This window comes from Sus scrofa, chromosome Y, assembly GCF_054392235.1.
Source record: "Sus scrofa isolate SSC_HxYL_T2T_F1_AM1 chromosome Y, Sscrofa_HxYL_maternal_Yorkshire_Landrace_v2.0, whole genome shotgun sequence".
NCBI classification, from domain to species: Eukaryota; Metazoa; Chordata; class Mammalia; order Artiodactyla; family Suidae; genus Sus; species Sus scrofa.
Genome location: NC_139402.1, coordinates 6,140,161 through 6,166,256, shown reverse-complemented (window position 1 = coordinate 6,166,256; position 26,096 = coordinate 6,140,161). Strand labels below are relative to the sequence as shown.

General features: G+C 41.5%; 1 long non-coding RNA gene across 6 annotated transcripts in view; it reads left to right on the top strand.

Annotated features, from left to right (window-relative positions):
• The window catches only part of LOC102164143 (uncharacterized), a 358,716-nt gene that overhangs the window by 107,710 nt on the left and 224,910 nt on the right, over positions 1 to 26,096 (top strand). For all 6 annotated transcript variants that reach the window (XR_014836010.1, XR_014836011.1, XR_014836014.1 and 3 more), the window contains 2 exons: positions 20,444 to 20,614; positions 24,189 to 25,485. This is a non-coding gene — a long non-coding RNA (uncharacterized LOC102164143). The remainder of the gene's footprint in view (positions 1 to 20,443; positions 20,615 to 24,188; positions 25,486 to 26,096) is intronic.

The following is a 26,096-nucleotide window of genomic DNA, read 5'->3' as shown; positions in this document are numbered from 1 at the left end:
TTTCTGCCACCGTCACTCGCAGCTGGCACGTCCGTGTGTAACCAGCGGCTGCTCTTGCAAATCCCCGTGAAGAATTAAAGCCATTTACCAGAAAACGTGGGTTCTCAAAACAGCTCAAAGGCTGCTCCAAGCAGTCAGCCCAGTAAAAGCTTTCATTTGTTCCTTCTTTTGAATGCTCTCCATAATTACTTTATTTTTGTTTGATTTCGCAAGGATACATCTAATCGCCATAAATACGGTCACCACACAACTGTAGTCTTTATGGGGAAAAAGAAAGTCTCACTAGTTTTAACAAATTTATTAGAAAAGAGGAACTTTTAGTAAATTCAGAGGCTTATGCAAGTTGCTTGTCCTTGAATATGTATTGAATGAAGGTTTGGCATTTATTAAATTGTAATAAATATTTACACATATATGTGTGTATATGTATATGGTACATATATAAATTTTGGTTTAAATAATATACAATCCCTATAGATATATGTATATGTATGTGTGCATATATGTTCTACACATAAACTTTGGTTTAAATAATATGCTATCCTTATGTATACATATATATAATATTACATTAAAATATATATGTAATTGCATTTTATGCCATATAGCACAAATTAATACATGTAAATATTAAGATTTAATAAAAAATACTAAAATATAAAACATTATACATAAATGAATATATACATATAATAGTATTTTATTTTTATAATACAGGTATATCTTAATACTGTATATCATATATTATACAACTGTACCTAATATACAAATATATACATTATACTATATAATAATGTGCAATATTAAACTTTAAGTATACGTAGAGCTAACAGATATAGGCTGTAGCAGTGTTTTATATTACTATATTTTAAATGCTTACCCAGTGAATTCCCAATGTGGCTCAACAGTAACAAACCCGACTAGTATCCATGAGGATGTGGGTTCTACCCCCGGCCTCACTCAGTGGATTAAGGATCCAGCATTGCTGTGAGCTGTGGTGTAGGTCACAGACATGGCTCAGATCTGGCGTGGCTGTGGCTGTGGTGTAGTCTGGCAGATACAGCTCCAATTCGACCCCTAGCCTGGGAACCTCCATATGCCGCAGGTACAATCCTAAAAAGAAAAAAAAAAGAAAAAAGAAAAAAAACGCTTACCCAAAATGGATCATTATTTCTGGCCCATTCTTCTCTTTTCTAAAGGCAGAGATACTGTCTTAATTTAGTTGCTCCTATTCACCATCCAATCAGATAGATGCTCAGATAATTGCAACATTAACTGCAATATCGCATTGTCCTACATGAGTTCAAAGATGATTTTGTGTTCTTCCAGAAGTTTCACTGACATCTAAAGACTTTGTTCCTGAGGGTTTGGGATGGAAATGCTATAAAATTTGGTTGTGATGATCATTGTACACCTATAAATAAATAAAATTCATTGAGTAATTAAAATTAAACAAAAATAAAGACTTTGTTATAAGCAAGAGAAACATGGTCTTTGGAACCAGCAAGGCGGCTGCCTGCATCCACGCTTGAGTGTGGGGGAAATGCTTACTATTAAGAATGAGGACATGCGTCTAGACAGAACTTTTAAACTAAGAGGTTGACATTCGCAATTGGCCGTGAGAAAAGTACACGTAAGCGTCGAGATTGCCTGAATTTGAGACTCTCTGACAGGTGCCAGTGAATCACGGCCATCAGTCAAGGCCAGGTTCCCATCTGATGTACAAAATAATGTTTTCTGGAAAATAACCACCACGCATGTCTATGACTGTACGGGAATGAATGTGATAGGCATCGCCACAGGGCTGTTATAGTCTGCGAAGACTAAAATAAGTGTTATTTTGACCTTTTACAGTAAAAGGTTTCCTACCCTGCTCTGGATCCAAGCAGAGAGTGTGTATATATTAAAAAAAACAAAAACAAAAAACAAAACAACAACAACAACAAAAAACCTCTGTGCTTATTGCATTAGCTGTGTTAGCTGCTCATACTGTATTCATGATTTCACAATGTATATATAAATCAAACCACCATGCTCTCTCCCTTAAACTTGCAATGATATAGATAAACACACAATTATATGTGTGTTCCTTCAGTGTATTCCCCCCCAGTTTTATTGAGAAATTATAGTATAATTATAGTATAATAGTATATAATAGTATGCTATAATTATGGTATAATTTCTCAATAAAACTGGAGGGGAAACATGCTGAAGGAACATATAGTACCTTTTCTACAATGGAGAAGGGACGCTATCATTGTATATGCATTTTTTAAAAATTTTTTTCTCTGGAAGAGGCTCCTTGAGCTGAAATGGCTGTTCATAAGTTACGGAGTCCTTCCCACGTAATGTACACTTTGGGGTTAAAAAAAACAAAGCAGGAGTTCCCGTCGTGGTGCAGTCGAATCCGACTAGGAACCATGAGTTTGCGGGTTTGGTCCCTGCACCTGCTCAGTGGGTTAACGATCTGGCGTTGCCGTGAGCTGTGGTGTAGGTTGCAGATGCGGCTTGGATCCTGCGTTGCTGTGGCTCTGGCGTAGGCCGGTGGCTACAGCTCTGATTGGACCCCTAGCCTGGGAACCTCCATACGCCGGGGGAGCGGCCCAAAGAAATAGCAAAAAGACAAAAAATAAAATAAATAAAATAAAATAAAATTTAAAAAAACAAACAAACAAACAAACAAACAAAAACCAAAGCACAAGGATCATTATAATCAGAGTGTTAGCAACAAAGTATTCTTGCAACTCAGACAACATGATAATTTAGGGTCTCAGGTCGAAGAGAAGCGCTATTGTATCATTGCAGGCTTCAACTCTTCCCTCAGATATGTTATGAAAAACACCTTCTGTCTAGAAGTGCTGTGGCTGAGAGGAGGTGGAAAGCCTTCACAATTATTACCAAGGAGAGCAAAAGGAAAACTCCCATAATTCTGGAAACAATCCAACATGTATGTATAAGTCTTCCTATACACATTGAAATGCACCAGAGTGGTTTTTTGCATATGTGTGTGTATATGTATATATATTTACATGTATATAGTTGATTGACAATATTGTGTTAGTTTCAGGTGTACAGAACAGTGACTCAGTTAACAGAATATATAAGCATCTTTTCCAGATTCTTTTTCCTTATAGGTTATTACAAAATATTGAGTATAATTCTCTAGGCTCTACAATAGGTCCTTGCTGGCCATCTATTTTTTTTTTTATTAGAGTATAGTTGATTTACAGTGTTGTGTCAATTTCTGATGCAGGCATGGGAGTGTTTTTAAAGGCTGCCTGAAGAATTGTATTTCCATGGGATTACATGAAATGTGTAGAGTTTCGTGGATGGAACCCATTCTTTGAAACTAGTTCTCTGACATAAATATACACCGTGACCATTTATCACCAAGAATGGCTGGTGGTAACTGCATTGTACAGCTCGGATATGGAATATTAGCATCACAGCAGACAATTCCACTGGAAAGCACTGTTCTAAAAAAAATGGCAAGAGAATGAAATCTGTTTCTTAAAAGCAAATCACTCATAATTTTCAATATTGTGACATCTTTTCTAAAGTGAAAAATACTTATTTTATAACGCATCTTTCAAATCCTACTCTCGAGCGATGGTTAAAGAATGATGACAATTTGATAGACTGTATTTGGGAGCAGAGAGAGGATAAAGATGTTTTTTGTTTCCTAGTCGGTTTTGACATATCCATCTTCTCTCTCTTGAGACATCATTGAATCTAGCAAAAAAGACTCAAAAGCTGACCTCTTCCTGCAAGATAAGTTCAACGTGGTGGCATTATCATATCATGTGTTTTATTATTTCTGTATCCGTCAGTTTAAGGTACAGTGAAAAACGGTGGCTATCTTTTTCCCCCCTAAAACTCCATAAAATCTTATTAAGTGGGTACTGGAAGGCATTTATTAAACCTCTATAAGGCAGGGCTCTGGGGCAGTCAATAGTCTTGTTATTGGTTTCTAGGCTCTACCTTCATATTTCAGAACTAACCGAATTTGTGTCTTCCATGGACTTAATTTTCAAGGGAAAGGATTCCATTTCACACACAAAAAAAGTGAGACATTGTTCAGAGATAAATGGCCATTTTTCATGCATGTCAAGTAGACGTTAATCATCTAAACATCCACAGATGGCTTTAGCATCGGTGGCGATACCTTTGCGACGCATGGGTGAGGTTCCCAAAGCATCATCAGCATCCCTTGAGAATGAAATAAAATGGAAACTTCCTTTCCTTCCCTACCCCTGCTCCTTTATTTTTCCCAGAAACCTACTCTCGAGGTATTCATCTGCAGGAGTCTTTTAAACAAATTCGAATGGCCTTTCCATTATGCGAGGGCTGTGTCCTTGTGAATAAAAAAAGGGGAAAGAGTTAGGGGGAAAAAAAAATGACTGAAAATTATTCTGAGAGAACATACTGAAATTCCTCTAAGAATTGCCTTTCAGCTCAGTCTCTGAGTTGAATGTATAAAGAACCTCTTGTCTTCCCTCACACACACATGACCAATTATTAATTATTTTTTCTTTTTATGGCTGTACCTGGGGCATATGGAAGTTCCCAGGCTAGGGGTCAAATCAGAGCTGCAGTTGGCAGCCACAGCCATAGCAACTCAGGATCCTTAAACCCACCGAGTGAGGCCAGGGATCAAACCTGCATCCTCACAGATGCTATGTCAGGTTCTTAACCCACTGAGCCGCAATGGGAACTCCTAAATATGTTTTTAGAAAAGCAATTGGTCCAAACATTTTAATTGTACTGGAATTGATGAAATGTTAAAATCTGATCCTCAATCCATCATTCTCTCTTTTCCCCTCTCGCTGTCTATTTCTCTCTTTCACATAGTCGTCAAAAATATTGTCCATGAGCCACGTGACTTGCTCACAGTTCCTGAGATCAGTTGTTGAAACTGGTGACTCAGTTGACACACCAGAAACCACATTTGAGGGAAACCTACAAGAGGGATTTTGTGACACTGAAATCTGCAATCTGTTATCTCAAATGGGAATCAATTGCTCCTCAGGAAAGTTTCCTCTGCCATTTCCTTGCCCTGAGCTGCACCTGTTACCCCTTGAGCCCTTATCTCCAGGAGAGATAGGACAGAGCTAGTGATTTAAAAACAAAAAAATCAAGCCCAATCCACCTCCTTTATTTCCATTCTCTCAAGGCCTGATGAGGCTGGCATTATGTTCTTAGTCTGATGGCTGGCTTATCACCCTGGATATGTGAAAATTAGCCTTCTCCAAATCTTTGATTATTAGTTCACAGGGATTGGCATGCAAAGAGTAAGTCCACTCAATATCCAAACTATATCAATCGGATCACCACTCTGAATTAATTATTTAAGGCAGCATCTCCTCAAAGAGCGATACTTTATTGCTCTGCTTACTTCACTCCTAAGAAGCGATATAGTTTATTTTATTGGCATACCGTTGACTTACAATGTTGTGTTACCTTCTGCTGGACAGCAAAGTGAATCAGTTAGTTGCACATACGCCTTTATACCTTCTTTTTCAGCTTTGCCCGTATGGGTTATTACAGAATATTGAATAGAGTTCCCTGAGCTCTGTAGTAGGTCTTTGTTAGTTATCTATTTGATACATACTAGTGTGTATATGTTAATGCCAAACTCCTAACATATCCCTTCTCCCACATATTTCCTCTTGGGTAACCATTGTTTGGTTCTGAAATCTTTGAGTCTATTTCTGTTTTGTAAATAAGCACATTTGTATCATCTTTTAGATCCCACACATAAGTGTTATCATAGGGTATTTGTCTTTTTCTGTCTGACTGACTTCACTTAGTATGAGTATCTCTAGGTCCATCCGTGTTGCTGCAAATGGTGTTATTCATTCTTTTTGATGGCTAAGTAGTATTCCATTGTATATATGTACCACAACTTCTTTATGCATTTCTCTGTCAATGGACATTTAGATTGTTTCCATGTCTTGGCTGTTGTAAATAGTGCTGCACCTACCATTAGGGTGCATGAATCTTTTCAAATTATGTTTTTTTTTTTTTTTTCTGGAGGCAGGTTTAATGTAAGTCAGCAATGCATAGGTTTAGTTTAATTTTTTTCCAATTGAAAATTCATGAAGGGGTTCCTGTCATGGCTCAGTGGTAACAAACCTGACTAGTATCCATGAGGATGCAGGTTCGATCCTTGACCTCCCTCAGTGGGTTATGGATTCAGGATTGCTGTGAACTGTGGCATAGGTCACAGATGTGACTCAGATCCTGTGTTGCTGTGGCTGTGGCTGTGGCTGTGGCTGTGGCACAGGCTGGCTGCAGTTCCAATTTGACTCCTAGCCTGGGAACTTCCATATGCATGGTTGCAGCCCTAAAAAGAAAAAAAAAAAGGTATGAAAATGATTAGCACCTTGTGATACATTGTGGTTTTTCATTTTGATTGTTTTTTTCTTATTGAAAATACAGCTTGAACAGTTATTTTTTACTCTGTCTTTTCTCTTTTTTTTTTTGGAAGGGTAAGTGTGCAGAATGATTTTTGAAATACATAATTAGAATATATTCATGTATATCACCATGCATTTATTGCAATAAATGATTTCTTCCCAACTGATATCATCTACCTATAGGACTCACCTGTGGCAATATGGTGATTGGCTCATGAGGTTTTAACACAAGTATGGGGGTCGTTCATGAGATAAATGGGTCCGTGATGCCTGTAACCTGGAGCACTTATGAAGGCTGTTGGGAGAGATGATATCGTATGAAATTCTTGGCATTCCCATCATGGTTCCGCCATAACAAACCCGACTAGTATCCAGGAGGACGCAGGTTCGATCCCTGGCCTCGCTCAGTGGGTCCAGGATCCAGCACTGCCGTGAGCTGTGGTGCAGGTTGCAGATGTGGCTCAGGATCCCATGTTGCTGTGGCTGTGGTGTAGGCTGGCAACTGTAGCTCCAATTGGATCCCTAGCCTGGGAATTTCCATATGCTGTGGTGTGGCCCTAAAAAGACAACAACAACAACAAGATTTTCCTCGCTAGATTGAAAGATCCTGGTGAAAAACATTGAGGACTCTGGTTCTGAAATGTTTGAATTCCTTCTGTGGAGCCAGCAAGGAGAGAATGTTTCAGATTGAGGCTCATGTAGACATGGTGGCTGATGAACTTGCTCTGGTTATATCCCCTCCAGTGGATACCAGATTTAAAACAGTGCAGCCATTCTGAATCTTTGGAAGGAAAAAAATATAGATTTTCCTTCAACCCTCACGTCTTCAGCTGTTGAGCTGTTTCCATTGTAAGGAAGACATAAGACCTACAGAATCACTAAATGAGTGCTGTTCACCTCGGTTTTTTATGAACTGCTATGTTTAACAGAGTCCTGCTGTGCAGCACAGCAAACTGTGTGACTGTGTCACGTTGCTCTGTAACAGAAATTGAAGAAACACTGTAAATCAACTATACTTTAATAGAAAAATAATAAAAATGAAAATAGGGAGTTCCCATTATGGCTCAGCAGAAATGAACCCAACTAGTATCCATGAGGATGCAGGTTCGATCCGTGGCCTCACTCAGTGGGTCCAGAATCTGGCATTGCTGTGAGGTGTGGTGTAGGTTGCAGACAAGGCTCAGATCCCCTGTTGCTGTGGCATAGGCTGGCAGCTGCAGTTCCGATGCGACCTCTAGCCTGGGAACTTCCACATGCCTTCAGTGTGGCCCTAAAAATAAAAATGAGAAGTGTCACCAGACTTTAGACTCTTTCGTCTCGTGTAAGGAAGGGATTTTGCATCCCTCCCATGACACCCATGTTTTCTCCCACCCTTCCTAGAACACCACAAGTAGATAATGGATTTTTCTGAGTCATAGGATCCAAGAGCAAACCCCAGATGCCCAAATGGCCCATGCATGTCTGTATGTGAAAGCCAGTCGATTAAAGATACTTGGGTGGATAAAAGTTTGCAGGGGATGGAGAAAGGGTGTGTCTGTCATTCTCGGTGTGAATAAATTTCATCCTTTAAGCACAAACCTAGCAGGACCTGGGGGATGGGGGAGTTGAAGTGACTAGACAGTGAATCATGAAAATCTTTGAAGCAGGGATTACTCTGGACCAGACAGCACTGACAGAACATTCCAGGTATTCAGGGAGCATCCATGGAGACCTTGGCTGTTGAAAGAGGTGGTGGGCGAGCTAGGGCTGCAGAAAGCAGGGCTGTTTCCAAGCTGCAGGCACCTGGCACTGTGCACATGGGAAAGCCACATGATACCTGGAATCAGAAACCGCATGGTCCACCCTGCTCATTGTTCACACTGCTTTTCGAACACATCATGGGCATGCCGCGAGCCTGAAGCAGAAATCATGGCGGAGCCTGTGAGCGCGGTGATCCACCTGCTGCCGTTTGTTTACAGACTAACCAAGACATCTGCACAGAAGTAGAAATTAGAGCTGTATTCCCAGATGCTGTCCCCCAGGGAGCAGCGACAAAATTGGCAAGGTGTCACAATGATGGATTCTGTTCTCGGCTGTTGCGTGAGCCTGTTCCTAATTTGACTGTTGGCTTTGGTGACCGGGGGCGACGGTAAGGAAAACCCGTCAACCATTGGCATCCTTAGGTCCTCTCTTGAGGATTGCCTGCCGAAAGGAGGGCACTAAGGACTAACATAAGCGCAGGAGAAGGGTTTCTTTCTTTTTCATGGAATTTGTGGATACAGTTTTCTCCAGTATCATCTTTCCTGGCCACCTACCACCTTCGCCCATACCTCCTCACTCCTACTCCCACATCAAGACACCATGTAATCTATTCATTTGTTAGCTTTTGCTTATAAGACCATACAATTCAAAGTTGAGAATTTGCAGCCTCAAAATATGAAGACCCCAATTATTTTTTCATTTCTCCTTCCTTTCTTCCTTCCCTCCTTCCGTCCCATTGCAATGTAGAAATTAGCTGTCTCACGAACACATGCATGCACAAAACCAGCCACGGGAATAATGTTTCACACCTGCCTATTTTCTTCCAGAACAGGTGTAACTTAGGCTCTTTGGCTGAAGTCCTCAAGAAAAACATTCTGGTGGTCATTTCTCAAAAATCATGATATCATTTATATCTGGAATCTAACATGCAGCACAAATGAACCTTTCCACAGAAAAGAAAATCATGGACATGGAGAAGAGACTTGTGGTTGCCAAGGGGGAGAGGGGAGGGAGTGGGGTGGATTGGGAGCTTGGGGTTAATAGATGCAAACTGTTGCCTTTGGCATGGATGAGCAATGAGATCCTGCTGTGTAGCCCTGGGAACTATGTCTAGTCACTTATGATGGAGCATGATCATGTGAGAAAAAAGAACGTGTACATGTATGTGTAACTGGGTCACCCTGCTGTACAGTATAAAGAAAAATTATATTGGGGAAATAACAATTACAAAAAATAAAATAAAACAAAAAAATCAATAGTTTCCAGGGGAAATATTGATCTCCTTCATTGGCCCTGTTTCTTCATAATTTCATGTTTCTTTTAAGCTCAGTTTGCCTCTCTAAGACACAGTCATGGATTTAGCTTATATTTCATTTATGTCCACGTCCAGTGGCTTTTGACGTTGTTTGCTTGTTTAAGATCATTTTTGTGTTAAAAATAATATCTCATAATACCAAGTTGAAAAATAAATTTATGTTGTATTCACTTTATGGATATGTGGGTTTTTTTGGCTTTTAAGGTTCTCATAAAAAATGGAAGTATAATTGATGAACAATGTTGTGTTAGTTTAAGGTGTACAGAAAGTGAGTCAGTTATACATACATATATATATGTATATTCTTTTTCAGATAGTTTTCTATTATAGGTGATTGCAAGATACTGAATATAGTTCCCTGTGCTATACAGTAGGTCTTTGTTGTTTATGTATTTTTATATGGTATTGTGTAACTGTTAATTCTAAACTCCTAATTTATCCCTCTCCCCTCTTTCCCCTTTGGTAACCATACATTTGTTTTTGAAGACAGTTTGTCAATTTCTGTTTTATAAATGAGTATCATTGTTTTAGATTCCACATATAAAGGATACCACATCATGTTTGTCTTTCTCTGTCAGACTTTGTTTACTTAGTATGATCATCTCTAGGTCCAGTCACATTGTTGCAAATGGTATGATTTCATTCTTTTTGATGGCAGAGTAGTATTCCATTGTATATGTGTACCACATCTTATTTATCCATTCTTCCATCCATGGACACTTTGGTTGCTTCCATGTCTTGGCTATTGTACACAGTGCTGCAGGGGACATCAGGGTGCATATATATTTTCGAATTAGAGTTTTCTGGATCTCTATCCAGGACTGGAATTGCAGGATCATATGGTAACTCTATTTTTAATTTTTTAAGGAACCTCCATACAACTTGAATTTCTGCTGTCCTTCTCATTTGCTTTTCTGTATGGAGTTTTCACACAACCTGCGACTGTAAGTCTTCATGCTGCTATAAACATCCCTCCTCTTTATTTCAATTTTTAGCCTGCAGATTATTACAAGAGCATGCAGGAATTAGGTTATTTGGGATGTTTTGATGAGATGAGAAGTCCTATCGTCAGCACATGCACACTGTTCAGTATTTGGGAGGAATTCCTCAGTGTATTTTCTCAGTCCATGAATTGCCAGACCAGAATGTGCATTTAGTCTCCTGGCTTCCTGTTCACATCAACAGATTGCTTTTCCCAAATCTGTGCTGTATTTATGAGGTTGTCAGTACCATAGGAAGAATTGCGCCGTACTCACACCAGGCAGGAATAAGGGAATCTTGATAAAATTAAAAGAATAAATGTGGCAACATGTTTCAATATTGAGTATATTTATTATTAGCAAGACTGGATTTTTTTTTTTTTTTTTTTTTTGTCCTTACGACTCAAATGCTGGTCAATTTGCTGAATACTATTGTCCGTTTACTGTATGTGGTAAGGTCTTGGTATCCTTGTATTTTCTCCCAGCAGAATTTCAAAGTACTCCTTTGGTGCTAATTTTGTAACTGACCTTTCTCTAGTGTTTTTCCTAATGAATTATTCATTTTTGCATTTCTTAATGATGAAAAATTTCATGTCTAAAGCCTAGTAACCCATACGTAACAGATGACAATGCCTAATGCAGAGTTATTCCAGATCCTCCTTAAAAAAGAAAAAAAAGCAATATTTGCCGATGATAGTTCTAGATCATTACAGATTGAAGAAACATTTTAAGGCTGAAGAGCAAAAAAACATGGTAGATATATTTTCTGAAAAATACATAGTTAAAAAGTAAAGAGATGGAAGAAATATTGAAGGACATGGGATGAAAATACAACATGCAGTAATGTGGTAGATTTTATCCTGCAAGGTGAGGTTTGTTTAGCATTCAAAACTCCATGCAATTCTGACAATCTTTCAATATAGTCAAAGGTTTATTGAGATGTAACTGACCAAGTGGATATTTAAATTCTAAGAATTGGTTAATGTTAAAATATATACACACATCTATGAAATTACCACTACAATCAATATTATAAACATTCCAATGGCTTAAGAAGATGTTGTATACACACACACACACATATACACACAATGGAATACTATTCAGCCATAAAAAAGAATAAAATAATGACATTTGCAGCAACATGAATGGAACTAGAGACTCTCATACTAAGCGAAGTAAGTCAGAGAAGAAAAACAAATACCATATGATATCACTTATATCTGGAATCTAATGTATGGCACAAGGGAGCCTTTCCACAGAAAAGAAGCAATCTCACAGACATGGAGAACAGACTTGTGGTTGCTGAGGGGGAGGGAGTGGGATGGGCTGGGAGTTTGGGGTTAGTAGATACAAAGTTTTGCCTTTGGAGTGGATGAGCAATGAGATCCGGCTGTACAGCACAGGGAACTCTGTCTAATCACTTGTGATGGAACATGATGGAGGATAATGTGAGAAAAAGAATGTGTATATATGTGTGTGTGTGTGTGTGTGTGTGACGGGGTCACCTTGCTGTACAGCAGAAATTGACAGAACATTTTAAATCAACTATAATAAAAAAATTTAACAATATTTTTTAAAAGTCGTTAAAAAAGAGATTGCAAATATACCTACCACCCTTGAAAGTTTCCATTTGACCCCCTCCCCAGCCCCAGCCCCAAGCCGTCCCCCTTCAATGATCTATATCAGTTCATGGCATACATTAGTTGTGTATGAATTGACCTTGACCCATGTGGGGGTTGTTTCCAGTGACAGATGACTACACATAAATATCTCTGAACAAGGACGTGCAAGCGTTTGTAGGCGCCCAGGCTCTGACTTCTCTGGGAGTAAACACTAGCTATAAAAGGCTGGGTCCTATGCCAGGTATATATTTAACTTTATAAGAAACTGCCAAACTGTTTTCCAAAGTGGTTACACATTTTTATATTCCCATCAGCCATGAATGATGCTTGTTTTCGCCAACCTTCCAATTACTTCAAACCCGCTCTGGGAGGAATTTTTTTCTTCTTCTTTAATTTTAGCGATTCTCATAGATAGGTAGTGGAATCATGTTTTAGTTTTATTGCATTCTGCAAATGACTCCTGTATTGAGCATCTTTTCATGTGCTTATTTGCCAAGCCTAGATCATCTTCCTTGCTGAAATGTCTGTTTAAATCTTTGCCCTTTTCTGTAAAAACAGGGTTGTTGGGGCGTTCCCACTGTGACAAGAGTGAATTAAGGATCCAGGGTTATTTCTGCAGAAGCTCAGGTCACCACTGAGACATAGGTTCAAGCCCTGGTCCTGCACAGTGGGTTAAGGATTTGGCACTGCCACAGCTGTGGCAGAGGTAGCAGCTGTGGTGCAGGTTCGATCCGTGGCCCGGGAACTCCCATGTGCCTTGAATGTGGCCAAAAACCTCTTAAGTTGCTTGTTTTCTATTAATGCATTTGGAGAGTTCCCTATGTATGTTGATTATTCCTTCTTTATCAGATAGGATTTCTCAGTCTGTGGCTTGTACTGTGATTCTCTTAACAGGGTCTTTTGATGGGCAGGTACTCTTAATTTTTAAGTTCTACTTAGAATTTATTTATGGACTGTGATTTTGGTATTGTTATCTAAGAAATCATGTACTAACCCCAGATCACATTTGCTTCTCTTACGTATACTTAGGGTTTTTTTGTTTCTTTGTTTGTTTGTTTTTGCTGTTGTTTTTGTTTTTGCTGCACCCATGACATGTGGAAGTTCCTGGGCCAGGGATTGGACCCGTACCACAGCAATGACCCGAGCTGCTACCGTGACAACACCACATCTTTAACCTACTGCACCACAAGAGACCTCCGTATTGAGGTTTTAAATCTGAATTTCAATTCAAGCGTATGGTTCATTTTGAGTTAATTTTTTTAATGCAAGGGGTATATTTAGGTGGGGGGGATTGAGTTTGATTTTTTTTTTTTTTTTTTTGGCCTATGGATAGATATCTGCCAGAATATCATTTCTTTAAAATATTTCCCTTTCTCTACTGAATTGCCCTGAGACCATTTTTTGAGAAGTCGGTGGTTCATATCTGTGTGTTCATTTCTGGGCATTGTATTCTCTTCCGCTGATGTATTTGTCTGTGTCTTTGGTGACAGTGGTTTGATTATGGTGGTTTTTTTTTTTTTTTTGGCTTTTTAGGACTGCGCTCATGGCATATGGAAGTTCCCAGGCTAGGGGTTGAATTGGAGCTACATTTGCCTGCCTGCAGGACAGCCACAGCCACGCCAGATCTGAGCCACATCTGCAACCTCCACCACAGCTCACAGCAACGCCAGATCCTTAACCCACTGAGTGAGGCCGGGGATGGAACCTGTGTCCTCATGGATCCTAGGAGAACCTATGGAGCCACAAAGGGAACCTCCAGATTATGGGAGCTTTAAAATAAGGCTTGAAACCAGGTAATCATGTTGTCCACATTCATTTGTGTTTCCCTAAGTCACTGTGATCAGGTTGTGTCCTTTGCATTTCCATGGGCATCTCAAATTCAGCTTGTCATTTTCTACCCAAAGCCAGCTGGGCATTTGAGATTTTATTGAATATACAGATCAATCTGAAGATAATTGACATCTTAGCAATCCTGAGTCCTCTGACTCTTTATATTCCCAGGAATTTGTTTGTGTTGTGAACAGTACACAGGGCTTTTTGATTGCAAGTGTACAGATTTTTCTTTGTTTTTTGATTGCAAGTGTAGAGGTCTTTAAAATCTTTGGTTAGATTTGCCCCTACGTATTCTGTCTTTTTGATGCTGCGGTCAAAGATATTTGTTTTTTGATAAAAGGAATATGTTTTTTGGTTTTTTGTTTTTTTTTTTTTTTTTTTTTTTTTTGACTGCTTGTGTACAGGTCTTTAAAATCTTTTGTTAGCAGTTCCTGCTGTGGCTCAGTGGAAACAAACCTGACGAGTATCCATGAGGATGCGGGTTCAATCCCTCGCCTCACTCAGTGGGTTAAAGATCTGGCATTGCCATGAGCTGTGGTGTAGGTCCCAGACGTGGCTCCGATCTGGCATTGCTGGGGCTGTGGCGAAAAGCTAGCAGCTGCAACTTTGATTCGACCCCTAGCCTAGGAACTTCTCTATGCCTCAGGAAAATAAATAAATAAATAAATAAAAGTAAAATAATAATATCATAAAAATAAAAAGCTAAATAAATAAAATCTTTTGTTAGATTTGCCCCTACCTGCTCTGTATTTTTGATCCCGTGGTCAGAGGTATTTTTTCTTCGATAAAAAGAATGTGTTTTTTGTTTTTTGGGCTGCCAGTGTACAGGTCTTTAAAAGCTTTGTTAGATTCACCCCTGTGTATTCTGTATTTTTGGTACCATGGTCAAAGGTATTTGTTTTTTGATATAAGGAATTTGGGGGGGGGGTTGTTTTTGTTTTTTGATTGCAAGCATACAGGTTTTTTAAGATTCCTGTTTTGCTTCATGTCTGATTGCATTTTTTGTGTGTGTGTCTTTTTTGGGGCTGCAGTCCCAGCATATGGAAGTTCCCAGACTAGGTATCAAAATGGAGCTGCAGCGGCTGGCCACAGCCACAGCAATGCAGGATCTGAGCAGTGGCTGCAACCTACATCACAGCTCATGGCAATGCCAGATCCTTAACCCACTGAGTGGGGCCAGAGATCGAACCTGCATCCTCATGGGCACTTGTCCGGTTCGTTACCCCTGAGCCATAATGGGAACTCCTGTTTGCATTGTAAATGTGTATGTCATTGGTTGTTTCTTGGGACTTGTCGAAGAAAAGACAGAACGAGGTGGTTAGATGTGAGTTCTCTTGTCGCTTGAAAAACCACTTTGGCATCTCATAAACTCTCTCTCTCTGCCTCTCTCTGTCTCTCCAGATATACCGTAAGCAGCAGCCTGCTGTTCGACATCATACATGCAGGACATTAAAACATCGATGCTATTAGTTGCATCACGTAGGCTTAAAAGACCCACCGGCATCATAAAGGCAGTGCAAATGAGATTTTCACACTTTATCCTCCTGAGCTTTATAGTTACTACCTTTCTGAAACCAGAAGCCCCTGGGGCACCCATTGCCACTGGAACAATATTTTACTGACCCAGTGGATCGTTTAGACTCTTCCTGATGATCCTAATTACATGTCCTCACTAGCGTCTCCGTTTCAACTGGAAATTTTTTTTTTCACCACTGTACAGCAAGGGAAAAATTATTTCAATGTTTTAAATTACAGTTGATTTACAATGTCCTGTCAATTTCTGCTGTGTACAGCAAAGTGACCCAGTCATTCATATATGTATATATATATTCTTTTTCTCACATTCTCCTGCATCATGTTCCATCTCAAGTGACTAGAAATACTTCCCTGTGCTGTACAGCAGGACCTCATTGCTCATCCATTCCAAAAGTAATAGCTTGCATCTACTAACCCTAAACTCCCAGTCCATCCCACTCCCTCCCCCCTCCTCTCTCCCCCTTGGCAACCACAACTCTGTTCTCCAAGTCCTTGAGTTTGTTTCTTTTCTGTGGAAAGGTTCATTTGTGCCGTATATTAGATTCCAGATCTAAGTGGTATCATATGATATTTGTCTTTCTCTTTCTGACTTGTGTCACATAGTATGAGAGTCTCTAGTTCCATCCGTGTTGCCTCAAATGGCTGAAATTTTTTCTTTTAAAAAAGGAGCCTGTGTGTGGATAAGCTATCAGAGAAGGAATCCTATTAGTCACACACATTAAATTCAGATGGATTCGAAAGGGAGAGAATGTGATTTCAGCACAGCTCCTTCAAGGCAGAGCCTTCAGTGATCTTTTTTCATCCCTGGTGGGAGTAGATGGTGCAGGTTTACCAGAAGCCTGGAACGATATTTTCAGCAGTCTCCTGTTGTCTGATCATCTCTTAGGGAGGCATGGACATAGCCGGCGTGGGCTGCTTTGGAATGCCAAGCCACTTAACAAAGTGGGCTTTTCTCAAAGGATTAAGTCGTTAATAAATGAAGAGTGTTTATTGGCAGAAGGGCGTCAAAGCCTATTTTGATGAAGATGAGCTTCCTGTCTCGCCTACAGCTGTCCTAGCTCACGCCTGGGCCAGGGGAGGGGGAATTCACAGCCCCAGGGCAGGCAGGCATCCAGGGGAGTCTGAGGCGGCAGCTAAGGCTGCGGGAAGGTTTCTTTGCAGGTGCTCCCTTAGATGGCAATGTTGACTCTTTCTGAAATGGATCTGGAGAAAGGGGGCCCATTACCTCTCCTTCTAGACTCTTTTACCCTCTTTGATTTCACATGTGCTGGGATGGAATGATGGGTTCCTTTAGCCAAGTCATCTTCTCTGGTCTGTTATTTACTGATTCTAGCATTTATAAAAAGTGCACCCGTCTCTTGGGATTTGAGAGCATCCTTCACTCTGGGTTAGAGTTAGGTCAAGTTTGAAAAAAAAAAAAAAGAAAGAAAGAAAAAGAAAAAAGACGTCTAGAGACTAAAATAAAAGGGACCTTCCCCCACACAGGACCTGGAGGTGGTGTACAAAGTACACAGGACCTGTGTGGCCTCAGCTTCATAAAATGATGCTGCTTGTGGAACAGAAATAATATTAGTAGAAATAGTATTTGATGGTAGGGTTCCCCTGTGAAATACTGCGAGCTGTCAAGTACGGTTGCACAAGATGAAAATACGGGCAGAGGCCATTTGAGTTGAGTGGACGTTTCTACAGCATTGCTACTTTCCAGTGTTTCTTGCTCTGGTGATGTTGAGACGGTGTTTTATCAGCACAGACTTGGAAATCAGACTGTGAAGGACTCTCAGCAGCTCACCTAGCCCTGGAAAAATGTATCGTTCATCTGAATCCCATGTCCTTGAGTCTAAAAGTCAAGGATCTGGCCTGGGATCTTTTTGCACAGCCAAAAAAGCAAAAACTATAACAGTAGATATAGAATAGGAAACTTGGAGGAAATTTCCCAAAAATGCATCCTAATCACTGCTGGGGCAGGAGGCAGGGAGGCTCTATAAATAGAACCAGAATTGCTTGAGAGATGTTATAGATAAATTCTTGCCTTTGTTCAGGAAGCTGTCAGTGCGATTGATAATTACTGGAAAAACAGTTTACATTTGGTAAAGCAGTCATTTTAGTCTAGAGAGTAGGGATGCTTAAAATGGTGTAGAATTATCTTTAAGCCTCATTTACGGAGTTTCTTGCCTGACATCTTCCTCCTCCCCCAACACAAGAAAAAACACAAAAGTTAAAACTAACATCAAAGATACAGTCTTAGCTGAAGGGATATCTTTGCTTGTCAGTGACAGGTGGGTATGAAAATAAACACTGTCATGACACTAGCGTCTTATTTTTCTAGTGGAAAGAACTGATTTCATATTTCTTTGCTTTCTATTGAAGACAATGTGCATTTCCTATTTCCCAGGCCCATGATAACACTTCACAATAAATTTATGATCTCTATAAATTTATCGTCTTTCTAAATATGTCTTCCCAAAGCCATCACATCACGTCACTGAAAAAGAGTGGAAATCAGACAGAGGGATGGATGACCAAGGACAAGAGCGACAAGAGGAAAAAATAATCTCAGCATCCAGAACCATGTGGATTTTGATGGAAAGAGCAAAATGGGAAAGAGTGAGACAGAGAGGGATTGATGAGGATGCTTAGAAGCAGAAGGATATGGCACCGTTGTTACCTTGACAACGGACCAAAACCAAACCCATCATTCCCACTGGTCATTGAGTGTGTTCTTTTAATTGACAGAAAGCACACGTGGACTAATTGGCTCTGGAAGGTGAATATGCAAATGGCAAGCATATGAGTTACCTGGGGATGTTTCAGGGGCATTTGACGATATGCTTAGAGAGATTAACTTCTCAAGAGCAGTCCAGCTACGTGGTCCCTGGAATCACTCTGACCTCAGGGATCTGAACACACACATAGAAGTTCCTTCATTATTTGAAGTTACAAGAACCCAACTTTGGCTTAAAGTTTGCTGCAGTATTTTCTAAAAATTATCCACAAATCACGTTTCCTGTCTCCCAACCTTCCTTAATTTGACATCTGGAAAAGCATGCTTTAACAAATAAAGCCAACACAGAAATACTCATTAACCATCTCTTTATGAAAACGAGGCTTAATAATTGACAATATTATGAATACCTGCAAGTGAAATATTCAGTTTGGAAGGATTCATTTTGGAAGACTGCCAGTATAATTGTGAGCTTTCTTCTTGTGTGTATGTGTGTGTGTGTTTTGACTGTAGAGAAATATTTTTTTTTTATGTGGGGACCAGAAGCAATTACCTCTTAATAGTCACCAAATTGAGCTGTTTTGTGGAAGTTGATGAAGCTCTTGCTTTAGAAGGAAACCTCAATGTTGCCTAAATGTATTCATTTTATTTACCTCCGACACACACACTTTTTTGTCTCCAGTGATGGGAAAAGTACACTAGATTAGAAAAAACATCCAGAGATCTGGCATTCAGGCACATGCAAATTAAAATCATTCGTGCTTTCTACACAATTTTCCATTAGTGTGGTTTTGTTTATTTACATGTGAGGAGAAAATGATATTGATTAATTTTGAATCTGATACCCTTCACAAGACACAGTCGGCTTTGGAAAGCCAAGGAATTGCCTTATAGCATGCCTTGTTAATAATTTTAAGGGGTTTCTCTGCAGCATGGTAGCTAGGATCTGTCCTACCTACTGTTATTTGTTTTATTTAGGAAAAATCTGAGTTGGTTTTTTCCATCGTTGCATGCATCCTAGTCGGCCACCTGCTACACCAGCTGTTTTCAACAAAAAGAACTGAGATGAAAAGCCTACAGAAGTCAATTAATGCATAATGTTCTTTCCTTGCAAGATCAGTTACTAAATCTTACAGGTTTAGATCTGATATAAACCAGCCCATGCAAAATCCTGCTACCTTATGCGACTATGTATCATCCAAATAGTCTTTGCCTTCCATGACTTAAAAATAATTCAGGATACAGCACTTTCCAGAGAACCTTAGGTCACATATGTAAATAAGGTATTCTTGCCACATGCTTGGGGCTCTTTATTTTTTCAAACCAATGCTTTTTTTTTTTTTCTCCTTGACTTTGAGCTGCTACCCTTAAGATACCCATTCATCTTAAATTAATCTATAAATGGAATGTAGTCCAATCCAATGGATGGGAGTTTTGGCATAATTTACCAAAGTAACTCTCACATTTTGGCATTAAGGAACATGCTGATAATTAGAAAAAACTTTTTAAGAAAGAGGCATAAGGGGGAAATATTGCTTCCCTGGCTATTGAGATGTCATCTCTACTACTGTAATAGAAATAGGAACAGAAAGAAAAAAATATGGCATTGAGAAACAAAGTTTGGGGAGTTCCCTTTGTAGCTCAGCGGTGACAAACCCTATTAACATCCATGAGGACTGGGGTTCGATCTCTGGCCTTGCTCAGTGGGTTAAGGATCCGACACTGCTGTGAGCTGCAGTGTAGGTCAAAGATGCTGCTCAGATCTGGCATTGCCGTGGCTGTGGTGTAGGCTGGCAGCTGTAGCTCTGATTTGACCCCTAGCCTGGGAACTTCCATATGCCACAGGTGCAGCTGTAAAAAGAAAAAAAAAAAACCTAAGGCAGATCCCAAGAGTATGTTATTTATCAAACATTAGAAGATTTTATCAAATCACTAGGGCATTTGCATAGATGGTATTAGGATATTCGGCTCTCTAAGGGTGGGGTGGTGTTGAAGATAGATTCTGGCCTGCACAAAGGAGATTGAAAAAGTCTTAAAAATCTGAGAAAAAGAACAAAAAAAAGTTACTAGGAGAAAAGGGGGATACTCTTTCCTAGATTTGGCAACAGAACAGTCTTCCTAAACTTTACATGACCACAGAGAATTGTACAACCATGATATTGGGTGTCAGAATCCATATTATCAGAGACTCTGTTGACCATTTAGAAGCCACAGCAAACACAGTACAAAAGCTGAAATGATGGTCTCTTCTCTTCTCTCACTTCAACACACAGGAGGAATGATTTTAAGAAAGAGAGCTTCGCCCCAGTGTCCACTGACAGAGGAATGGATAAAGAAGATGTGGTACATGTATGCAATGGAATACTACTCAGCCATAAAAAAGAATGACATCATGCCATTTGCAGCCACATGGATGGACCTAGGGATTATCGACACTATGTGAAGTAAGTCAGATAGAAATACAACCATCATATGATATCACTTACATGTGGAACCCAAAAAAAGATACAAATGAACTTATTTACAACACAGAGATACACCCACAGACATGGAAAACAAATTTAGGGGACAAGGGGAGATGAATTAGGGGTTTGGGATGAGCAGATACACACTACTGTACATAAAATAGATAGGTAAGAAGGACTGCCTGTACGGCACAGGGAAACCCACTCAACAGCTTGTCATAATCTATATGGGGAAAGAATCTTGAAAAAGAGTGGGTATATACCTATGTATAACCAAATCGCTTTGCTGTACACCTGACACATTGTGCGTCACCTCTACTCCAGTAAGAAAAGAAATAGTGCTTCAGAGCAGTAAGAAAAATTACTGGAATAATCAGACCATGAGAAGACTTTTAATCAGAGCCCTAGAATAATTTTAAAATATAAAAAAGGTATTCATGGTAAATACGTCAGCGGTTCAAGGACATGTGACAAATGGTGAATCAGATTAGGAATCACAGAAAATGCACGAGATAACCATAGACAGGAAATGGTATGTTTTGGCTCATCGTGTTGACAAATTAAAAAACTTTTTGAACAAAATTACCAGTTATTGATTAACTATATGGGAAAATGGGGATGTGCTCTAAATTTTGTCCTAAAAGTGACTAGATTTGTTTCGCAAGGTAATTAGAACAACTCATAACACTGGCAGTATTCCAATATAGTTATATACATAAATATTACTATCATCAATATTATATATATTAATATAATCATTTGAATATTTATAATGTGCATGCATTATATTCATGGCATCTTTCATCAAATCCTATACCAGAACCCAGAAATTTATGTTGGCATGTTACTAAATCTATAAAACTTTTTTTTTGTCTTTTTAGGGCCACACTTGTGGCATATGGAAGTTCCCAGGCTAGGGGTCGATGCCAGCCTGCAGGACAGCCACAGACACTCAGGATCTGAGCCACATCTGCAACCTACACCACAGCTCATGGCAACGCCGGATCCTTAACCCACTGAGTGAGACCAGGGATCAAACCTGTGTCCTCATGGAGACTAACTATGTTCCTTACCGCTGAGCCACGATGGGACCTCCTATACAACTTTTTTGTTTATAACTTTTGAGTCTTGTGTCAAGCTTGAAAATCCTAGAAGCTCCAATCCCCACTGCTGATGGGAAGAAGAGAGACATAGTTCTGCAATGTTCCCCCGGCATATAGGTGGCAGGCTGTGTGTCCAGCGGGATCATTCGCTTATTTAAGTGACGAGCAGGAAGTCCATTGGTCTTAGAATAAACTCTTGACTTTCATAAATGAATAAATATCCTAATTTGCCCCAGAGGAGACGGGATACTGAAGCATGACTACAACATCCGCCTACCATATTTGAGGTTTTGTCAGGGGCTAAGATCTCTCACATAAATAGGGTCATCTATTATTTATCAGAAGTGCACAGTGTCTCCTGAAGATGCAGAACCTGTTTGTTTTCAAAAGCATTGCTTCTCAACCAGAGGCGTCCAACTGTATCGCTCGGGAAGCACAATGCTAGGTGTGTGTGTGTGTGTGTGTGTGTGTGTGTGTGTTTAGTTGCGTCCTGATCCCCACTCATCGAAAAGATAACTTGGAAAGAATCACGTGGAGAGAACAGCATCCCCTATGAGTTGGGCTTCCTGAATCATGTCCTTCAATCATCCTGTTTTATAATTGTGACGTCAGAGGACCTGGAGAACATTCTGACCCTTGAGAAATCAGTCACCTGGGAGTTCCCTTGCGGTGCAGTGGGTTAAACAGTCAGCGTTGTCACTGCCTCAGCTTGGGTCACTCCTGTGGCGCAGGTTCAGTCCCTGGTCTGGGAGCATCCATGGGGTGTCAGATAAATAGGAAGAACATACATATAAATACAAAGAATAAATTTATTCTTTAGCTGAAGTTTATCACCAGACCAGAGGTGGGCAGAAGACCTGGGAGTGGGGTCTATCCTGGGATGACCGCCTAGGGTCTCTATCACAAGATGGTAAAGGATGCCGTTTTCCCTGTTCCCTCGCAGCCGCCCACCAAATCCCAGAAACCATTTCCTGTCATCTCTTTCAGGCAGCGTCTCAGGGTCTGATTCCTGGCAGCTTTGCCCTCAACCCCACCATAAACAGGCAAAACCTTAGCACATAGGGGAAGCAATACATGACAGAGTTAGACTATCTTTAAGGACCCCCAGCCGGGCTCTTTAGAAGCGTCTTTGCAACATGTTTGCACAACATCTCTGTGCGGTGGCCAATGTGAGCCGGATTTACTCGGCCCAAGGAAGAATTGTTTAAGATTCCTTCGCAGTTGCATGTCTTAGGAAAGCACCGTGCATCTGGCAGTTACAGATTAGCAGACACACTCTTTGGAAAATAATGACTTTGTGCCTTTGGGTGTGGGCATTAAGTTCCCTGTCCTAGAATCTGCTGCATTCTCCATTTCAAAGGACATTGTGCTAACGCGAGAACGTGTTTACTTCCTGATCTGAGTTCACCTGCAGGGAGCTGAGGAGACCATTAAGAAATGGGGCGGGAGGAGGGATGGAGGGCCCATCATGGTTGGACTCTAAGGATTGGGTTCCAAACCCCAAAATGTTGGGTAAAGATGGCTTGAAAACAAAGGTTCTGGGGAGTTCCTGTCATGGCTCAGGGATAATGAACCCGACTAGGATCCTGTAAAGATGCGGGTTCGATCCCTGGCCTCGCTCAGTGGGTTAAGGATCTGGCGTTGCCGTGAGCTGTGCTGTAAGTTGAAGACATGGGTCAGGTCTGGCATTGCTGTGGCTGTGGTGTAGGCCAGCAGGTGCAGCTCCAATTGGATCCCTAGCCTGGAAACTCCCGTAGGCTGGGCGGGGGGGGGGGGGCAGACAAAGAAAACAAAGGGTCTGATGAGTTCTTAGATGACAGAAACATTCCACCCACCCTTGCGAGCTAACATTCGTTTCTTGCTTGCTTGCCTTTTTAGGCCCCCGCCTGCAGCAGATAGAAGTTCCCAGGCTGGGGGTCGAAATGGGAATTGCAGCTGCCTGTCTACACCACAGCCACAGCAACGCCAGAGCCGAGCCATGTCTGCGACCTACATCACAGATCCTTAACCCACTCAGCGAGGCCACTGGGTCCTCATGGATACTCATCCGGTTGGGAACCCTCTGAGCCACGATGGAAACGCCCAGTGCAATGTCATTTTTATCATACACTGAGGTGTATCAAATTATCTAAAAGGCTTTGAGGAGGAAACAGGATCTTCAAGAATTATACCCATGGTATATTTATTTATCTACGTATCCATCTACATGTATGGTCAGGCCATTCAAGAGAGTGGTTCTCACGCTCTCTTTACATCCCCTGTTTGCCTGTACCTGCAGCAGGCAGAAGTTCCCTGGCCAGGGAAGGAACCCGAGTCACAGCATTGATCTGAGCCACAGCAGTGACAACGCCAGGTCCTTAACCCTCTGTACCATCCGGGAGCTTCTGTCCAACTCCTGTTTGACCAGTCGCTGTTTCACTCACCTGACTGCCCAATCCTTCTAATTACAGAGCTTAATCCGTAACTGCTGGCACGCTTGTGCTCTGCTCCCCACGCCCCCGCCCCGCTGCTGGTTGCCTTGGTAACTGACGACGTCAGTTCCTGTAGAAAGAGTGGCCTCCTTTTGCCCCCAGGAACACAGATGGTTGGTGCGTCCTGCTCAGCGTCCACCGCACATAGTGGGGGCGTCCCTCCCGGACTTGGCTTCAGACGCATACGTTCCGCTCTATTAAAGCACCGATGTCCCTCTCACAGGCCTGGGCTCCTTCGCCGCCCTGGAAGCTGGGCACCTCCAAAGTTCACAGGCGTGCAGGGTGCAGCCCAGCAATTCGGAGCTAGCTGGGGGTGCCGGAAACTCCACCAGCGCCGAGATGTCGGGAAACGAGGACAGGGAACGGAACGCTGCAGGGACAATCTGGAGAATCCATGCGGTAGCACGTGGAGCCCTGTGCAGCTGAGCGCGCCTTTCTCTTTCATGATATCAAGGATATTCCGTCAGCCTCAGAATCTCTTTCCCATGGAAAAGGAGCAGCCCCGGGCTCATGGCTCCTCTGAACACCTGGGGTCGGCGGGTGAATACAGACAAAAATGCAAGGACTTAGATTATCTACAAAATTCAAGTGTGTGCGGGACCTACCTCCCCTCAACAATTACAGACAGAGGCTGTGGCGATATCAACTCAGGACAGAGTGGTGGATGGGACGTGGCCACTTAACCTGAGGATCGGGGACTGCGGCAACCGCATACTCCTAAGAGCATCCTTGGGCTTCTGGTCCCTGCCTTGAGAGGGGGCAGCCCAAGGACGTAGCGGGATGGAACCAGAGGCATACATCATCCTCAGCCACGCATTAGGACAGCTGGGAGATGTTCCAAATGGCTGATGGGAGTCGCTAGCAAGCCCCACACCCACCCCTGGGGTGTAGGACACCTGAGAGCAGCCTAAGGGACCCCCATGCCCATCGATAGTGACCCAGGAGCCCAGTTTCCTGGCCACCAAGTCCAGGAATAGGAGATCCAAACGTCACACCAGGCACTTCCATCTGCCGACAGACCACAGCTGCTGGGCTATGCCTTGACTCTTGACAGCCCAGTCGAGATGAGAAAGCCCCTTTCTCAACCTGGGACACATCCTAGGAACAATCACCCCAGTCTGTATACCTTGTTAACTCAGGGGGCAGCTTGTCAGCACCATCCCAGTTCCATAGTCCACCCCTGAGGGACCAAAGCAGAGGACAGTAACTTGCTTTTGAACACCGCACAGTGTCTGCCTGCAGGGGACACACTAGCACGTGGCTCTGAGACTGGCAGGTAAGTTTCCAGTGGTTTGGGTTTGCTGCCTCTCCAGGGGGAGTGGGGTTAGACAGGTACTCACAGATTTCACCTGTCTTCTACCTGGCCGCAGCTAGGATTACTCAACTCATCACTCCAGATTCCCCACTGAAGAAAGACAACCTTTCTCTTAACCCTGTGGTCTCATACGGTCTGTCTGGCATTTGAGCGCCGGCTGTGTGGACAGAGGGTGGACCGGTGGCATGGTCCTGCAGGATGGAAACCACAGGCAGGGGTGGTGTTATCTCGAAGGCTGGTGATGCTGCTTAATTCTGCTAATGATCCTGGTTGTCCTGTATTATTATGGTTGTCCTATATTATTATGGCCCTATATTATTACGGTCGTCCTATATTATTATGGTCCTATATTATTATGGTCGTCCTATATATTATGACTGTTAAACCTCTTTTGTGTGGAGGGGATCTGCTTGTGGACTGGCTGACCGTCATGGTCTCGCTGGGAAAGGTGTCTGATGGCTGGGTTTATACAAGATGCTATGTTTGGGGAGTTCCTGTTGTAGCTCCGTGGCTTAAGAACCTGACTAGTATCGATGAGGATACAGGTTCAATCCCTAGCCTCACTCAGCGGG